At 49.0% G+C, this 6,947-nt stretch overlaps 1 pseudogene across 1 annotated transcript in view; it reads right to left on the reverse strand.

The window, feature by feature from the left end:
* Window positions 1-726: 726 nt before the first annotated feature.
* LOC146513352 (zinc finger protein 609-like) overlaps window positions 727-6,947 on the reverse strand; it is a 19,795-nt pseudogene continuing 13,574 nt past the window's right edge. The window contains exons 8-14 of the transcript XR_014875283.1: window positions 5,891-5,979; window positions 5,381-5,773; window positions 4,845-5,309; window positions 4,386-4,748; window positions 2,096-2,410; window positions 1,795-1,873; window positions 727-1,510 (exon numbers count right to left, since the gene is read on the reverse strand). The product of XR_014875283.1 is annotated as a zinc finger protein 609-like (transcript). The remainder of the gene's footprint in view (window positions 1,511-1,794; window positions 1,874-2,095; window positions 2,411-4,385; window positions 4,749-4,844; window positions 5,310-5,380; window positions 5,774-5,890; window positions 5,980-6,947) is intronic.

The raw sequence follows: 6,947 nt of genomic DNA on the forward strand, positions 1-6,947 counted from the left end.
GCAACCGTAAAGCTGCCGCCTGGAACAACAGAACGTAGCTGTCAAACAAAACCCAAACAGTCCTGATCCGCCACAATATGAAACAGGGAAGTACCGCCGTGTAATCCATTTATTTCAACAAAGTAACTGTATTCTAAATACCACCTTTTTAAACGGTAACTGTAACGGCATTGCATATGTATTATTTGGAACCCAGCTTACCTGTAAAAACAGACGAACAGCAGGTAACAGGAACTACTCGGTGCACCAGCTCGGCACCACTCTTCTTCTAGCGAGGTGTCGGCTACTGATGCGTAAGACACCGAGCGCCATCTGCTGGCGGAACTTATATTACAGACATTAACAGTAGTTTTCCCCAAAAGAGACTTGAAGCATAAAAATAAAATGGGAGGCTGCAATTTTCATGTATTCATCTATGTCATAGTGCCACAGATGCCCAAAACCTAATTTATTACATTAAGTAAATGTGAATGGCTAGAAAAATCAAAATCAAAATATGAAATTCCAAAATAAAGTTTTTTAAAAGCCACTGAGGTTACAGTGATCCTAAACTATATGTGCATGTGCTTTGCAGTACATTAGGCAGGTCAGTTCTTTATTAACGAGGCCACATATTACTGAATAAAGTGAATAATATATGGATCCACATCCATAAGCACATTTCTCCATTTGTTTTACGTTTTTAACCAGGAAATATTTTCTTCTACACAATGAAACCAGAGTCTGCAAGCTTTTTGTTTTGAAAGAAGAACCCTTTTTAATCTGAGCGACTCCCTCCTGCCTCCCATCATCCCAGGACCTGAAGACGTTTCACAACATCAGCTTCTCTCTGGTGTTTTCAGGGAATAAATGAGGACGCTGAGCTCAAGCGCTGCTGCACCAGCTACAGGTTTAATATCAGATCAACAAACAGTAGAAAAACAGAGGCAGAGACTACCAGACAAAAAGGAAGAGTATGAAATCCAACATCATCCAACAGCTCTTTAAAATAATTCCTCTGTACAGTATTTACACACACACACACACACACACACACACACACACAGAGCATGTTTACAGCTACACACTGAGGAGGAGGAGCCTGTCACTCAGTCAGTACAAGGAAGCAGTCTGAATACTGCCCTCTGATTGGCCGGCCCTCCTTCATCCAGTGTTCTCTTTATTTCACGTGAAGCTGAGACGCATCCAGGTAACGGTGTGATGTCATCCGGAGCTGAGCCCGTCCTTCTGAAAGAGGTCAGAGGTCACCCAGTCGTCCCTGCAGGTACGTCACTGTGAGCTCTGCATCCCAGCAGCACCTGTTGGCCAACGGGACCGCCCAGAACCAGCAGAACCCAAAGGGACCAGGATCCGGTCCAGCGAGGGTCGGAGCAGTTGGCTGGACGTCCAGGCAGAGATATCAAACATACACAGAACACCACTGAACTGATGTCACAGGAACAGAAACGCTTCTTCACGTGATCCAGTCACATGACTCGGAGAGGCGGAGAGGCTGGCCAATCAGGTGTGCCTGCGGAAAGTGAGAGGAGATCACGGGTCAGAAGATTTTACCAGGGGATGGTTTGAAATTAAAACAAAGAAGAAGGTGATGAGGAGGAGGAGGCTGATGTCCTGTTCAGTAACTCTGGATTTTTACACTGAGATTCACTGATCTGACCAGTAGGTGGAGCTGCTGCACTGAGACGCCTGAAGCAGGGTCCAAGCATGTTCATGGATGTGATGAGCACCTGCGCAGTCCTCACACATAACTGCTGTGTGTGTGTGTGTGTGTGTGTGTGTGTGTGTGTGTCTTACCGTTCTCACCTCCGTGCAGGCGGGTACATGGACGGGGCGGACGCTTGCTGACTGGCGACGATGGCGGAGGACGAGAGGCCTGAAACAAAGACAGGATGTCAGAACTGAAACTCGCACACGCCACTCATTAAAAGCAGCTGCAGGCTCAGTGGGGTGAAGTGGGCGGGCTCAGAGGATCCCTTTCCAGCTATGAATCATGGGAGGTCAGCTTCACCGTGGCTGTGTGGCTGGTCACTAAACTGAGCAGGTTGTCCTCCAGTCCGAGAACACCTGAGCTAAACAGGCAGCAGGCGAGGCTCACCTGAGGGGTAGGACAGGTCGTACAGAGGATATCCCAGGTGGTGATGGGACTGCATGATGCGCTGCGAGGGCGAGGAGCGTGGCCGGTCGCCCTCCCTTTCTCTCTCCCGCTCTCGGTCATGTGGCGTCTTGCTGTCCTGGATGGACGGCGACTTGCTTTTGTACTGGCTGGCGTGCAGCTGCAGCAGGTCCAGAGCTTTGGCCTCGCTGGACGGCTTCACAGACGGACTTGACCTGGAGGGCTTCTCGCCGTCCTCGCCCGCCCCCACCTTCCCGCCGTACGAGGAGGCGTAGTAACTGGCTGGCAGGTACGAGCCTGGAAAGACAAACATAAAGTTTATGTTTGAACATAAAGGTTCGACGTGATGACGTGGCGGCAGCTTGAGGCAGTGACGTTTCAGGCAGCAGCTCTAAAGGTCAGTACGCCATTTCTCAGGTGATTAGTGAGTAACTGTTCTCCAACAAACTCAGAATGAATCCACTACAAATACTGCAGCAGCTCCGTGTCACCAGCTGTGAACACAACGGCTGAGACGGATCCAAACATCACATTTATGCATGTGGCTAGAGACCGCCCACAAATGCATGACGCCAAAGGCAGAGGAGAGAAATCGTAGGCGTTTAAATTCATGCCTGCATCTTCAGACTGGAGATATGAAACACGAGAGTTTTATCCTTCACCAAACACACAACAGGAAGGGAAGAGACAACGCCACCTTAACTAAACGCCATCCTATTCCTTCTCACCTCAGTCTACAGCGCCGGATCACAGCAACAGTTTCCACTTACAGTGTGAGTAAAGACAACAACAGAGACTTTGATGCGTCTTTGTTGACCAGCATGTTTGTCCCACAGTGGCCACCGTAGCCAGGATTACACATGCAGTGGTGCTTAAAGATCTTTAAACCTGTCAGAGTTCGGCTGAGCTCTCAGCATCGACTCCTCTACAGCGCTTTGAAAGCATCACGCTTCTTTCGGGGGCCAGTGAAAGTCTGATCATCCGGGTGCGTCGCATTCGTCTAATTTTATATTAACCCTTTAAGACCAACCATAGAACCAAGTCTGCCAGAGCTTATATTATATGTTTACATGCTGTGGAGCCATTTTTGGGAACATTTCAAGTTGCTATACATAAATACAACCATTATAGCCCAGATTTTAATAATATATCTGCATTAAGTGCATAGTAACTACATAAATTGCAAAAAAGTGCAATAAACTACAAAAAAATTGAAAATCGTTTTTGTTTTTTTAACATATATTTCTAGTTAGAGAAATTTAAGAGGCTTATCCCTCAAAACTGTAAATACAAAAAAGTTGCACAAAATAGTTTCCCACCACAGGAAATTTATTTTGAGTGTCTTCATAGTTTTATTTTTGAAATACACAAATTTTTATATACTGCAGGAAAAACGAAATATTATGATGCAAATTTGCTAAAAAGCAGCATATGCATCAAAATAAACTATTTCCAGCAGTGCAATATGAGTCCTAAGCATCCCAGAAACCACACAGAAAGTCATAAAGTCAAACATAACTTTTAAAAACACCAGTATAGGCTCATGAGGCCCTGATGGTAAAAAACTACATTTCTGCAAAATGACGTCACTTCCGGTTTCGGGCAGGTCATGGCGGACATGCGATAGTTCACGCTGACGGCTATTCCAACGTAGGAAGTATTACAAACAGCTGATCGGATCAGCAAAGCGTGTTTCTGGAATATTATGTTTTTGTTGCTGCAAGTGCTTTTTATGCAGTTTTTGCAAAGTTATATGTGGAAGGAAACTGTGACCGAGGACAAGCTGATGGCATAAGATGTAAGTACAACTCCTCCGGTTTCATATGCAAAACAATTATTGCGCTAGCTCACGTGGTTGCAGAGCTACAAGGATTTAAAAATACGTAAAACAGAGCGTGCTGCTCTGACCGGCTTTAAAGGGTTAATGACGTGAATGAAAATGAACAGAAGTGAATTTGAAGCGTCGGCTGGTCTAAAACAGCCTGATCTCATTTGTTTACACAGAAATGTGGAAAAAAGTGAAAATTGGTGGATTTTAGAGGAAGTTGAAGTTCAGCTTCCTGAAGTCTCATCAGCGTGAACAGCTGGCAGGTTTGACCGGCGAGCTTAAACAGAAACCAACAGCTGGCGCTCGCTCGTCCCTCGGGAACCACAAAGAAACGCGGCTTTTAATTTTCGGTCAAACCAAAACACTCGCGCTCCTCGCTGGTTTTCACTCGCCGCCCTCGCACTCTCTTTGCTGCTGCGCCTGCTTCATGTTTGCGTTTCTCACCTGGGTAATTCTGCATCATGACCGAGGGCATGCCTCTGTACCCGGGGTGGCTCGGCTCGTAGCCCTGGCTGTAGGCGTACGGTCCGTGCATGTAGGGCACGTAGCCCTGATGCTGGGCCAGCGGCGAGGGGAATTGCATGTGAGGCGGGCGCGCCTCCTTCCCGCCCCCGCGGAGCTCCTCGGGGGCAGCTGTGTCCTACCCTCCGCCGCCTCCTTCGCCGCCTCGTCTTTCTCCTTGGGCCGCGGCCTCTCTTCCTTCACCTTCCTGTCCCGCTCCTCCTTCCACCTGTCGTCCTCCTGAAGTTTCGGCGCCTCCGAGTATTTGCTGGGGTAGACGTAGGACCACAGACGCGCGTCGGGCTCCTGCAGAGGGAGAAACCTTCATCAGCATCAAACTAACCTCAATCAATCTGAAAACACAAGCGAGGAGGAAAGTGTGACAGAGGAAGACGCCTGTACCTGTCTGTACCACATGGCGGCTTCGACGCTCGCCGCTCGGCCCGACTCCACCCCCGACTTTGGCTCTTCTTTCCCGTGATGCCCTCCTTCACTCAGCTTGATCTTCAAACCCTCGGGCTGGGCGCCGGGCGCCTTGGAGTCCTCTCCCTTCGCCATGATGACCGACTTGGCCTGTTCCGAAGCCGTGGCGGGCTCTTTGGGCTTCGCTGGGTTCACGCCTCCCCTGGCGCCCAGATCCGTGAGGCTGGGCGCCCTTGACAGAGTGGGCGGTACCGATGCCTTCTGCTTCCACGCTTCTTTCACGGAGGCCTCGCGCTCTTTGCTCTCCGCCTTCTTGTCGGCGTGGCGCTGTCGCTGCTCCTCGTACTGTTGACGGTAGGCGGGGTTAGAGGCCAAGAGGTGGGCGTGGTAGGCCTGCTCGTGGGAGTAGGAGTAGGGAGGGCGCGGGTTTAGGCTGGACGTTTTTCAGCTGGGGGCTTTTGGGTACGGACTGTACCACTGAGCCCAGAGCGGGGGAGGATGCTTGGAGGGAGTACGGCGAGGGAACTCCGGGCGCGCCGAGTCAGCTTCAAGCCTTTCTGTCCCAGTTTCTCAGCTTTCGTCATTTTCTTGACCTTCCTGTCGTCCATGCCGTCGTTACTGGCCTCGTCAGTCAAACACGCCCCCTCCTCGCCGCCGTCCGTCACCTCAGGCTCGGCCTCGCTCGTCTTCTTTTTAACCTTTGACGTCAGCTTGCCTGGTGAGGGGGAGGGGGCGTCGAAGCCCCGACCCTTCGGTGTAGTGGAGCGAGCGGGCGAGATGGTGGCGCCGTTGCAGGAGGCGGGTTCGGGATGGTCGTCCCCGTACTCGCTGTCGCCGTCCTGGTCCAGTCGGACGTCGTGGTGGGCGCGGGCCTGGTGGTACTTCAGTCCGTTGATGTGCTTGTACTTCTTGTTGCAGTTGGGGTGGGGGCAGTCGATGAGGACGGGGGAGGGGCCGGTCCGGTCCATTATTTATGAGACTAAAGACTTCAGCCAGAAACAACCAAAGCAGAGAGGCTCCCACACAGGAAACGTGCAGTCTGAGGAGGTTAGACGAGTCACGAGGTCCGCCTCTTCTTCAATGTCTGTCTGTATGACAGGAGCGCCGCCACATCCTAGAGACGGAAAAAAACCCGTTAGTGACACGAGCAGAAACGGCGTCTGCACACTTTAACTGTTGAAGCATAACGAACATGAGATCAACGAGGGCCTTTAATGTCTGGAAATCTTTGTGATTCAAGTATGTTTTTAATAGGAAACAGACCCACACATGAAGCACTGATCAGGTGAACAGCGGCGCCGTTGGGATCAGAACACGTAGAAACGACACGACAATCTGTTTGAGACTTTTTCCCAACATCCACACCGGAATAATAAAAATATAAAACTGATCTGATGACTTTGAAAGAGCGATTTCTTTCTTAGTTAATTTTTTTTAAATAACTGTCACAGATTCAAATTTAACATCAGGGCGACGTTGAGACAGGAAGTGATTCAGTCATGCTTCGTTTTTGCTCACAAACGTCGCAGGATTCAGCTGCCAGATTAACCACAGCGTCATGCCCATCAGTGCTATTCTGCACTCTCAGCTGAGGCAGGATCAACTCAGGACCCGCCCATGTCGCCAGCGGTTATTTCATTCATCTTCATGTTGGACTGGACGCCTCTCGAGATCATGTCGACCTTCTAACATCGGGTTTAATTTTTCTTCTTCAGACTCGTCATTTAAAACTTTGCGTTATCGTTGAATCCGTGTTGTGGCTCCTTCATATTGCTCAAAGAATTTTAGGGGTTTCGAGTTTGGATTTTCATTCTTAAATATGATTCAGTTTTGTTACATTTTTTATTTAAATTCCATTTAAAGTGATTTTATTATAGGCTGCGTTTCATGTTTTGGCTGCTGTAACAGGAAGTCTTTTGGATAACAGACGTCTCACCTCATCGTAAGCACATGTCATACTTTGAACTAAAAATCTTCACTTCAGTTTCTGAAGTTTGAGGGCATTTAAACATTCAGTATCAACAGGTACAGGTATAAAGTCTTAAGCCACTCATTTCTTTAAATTTTGCTTACTGGGAGCCT

This window comes from Neolamprologus multifasciatus, chromosome 7, assembly GCF_963576455.1.
Source record: "Neolamprologus multifasciatus chromosome 7, fNeoMul1.2, whole genome shotgun sequence".
NCBI classification, from domain to species: Eukaryota; Metazoa; Chordata; class Actinopteri; order Cichliformes; family Cichlidae; genus Neolamprologus; species Neolamprologus multifasciatus.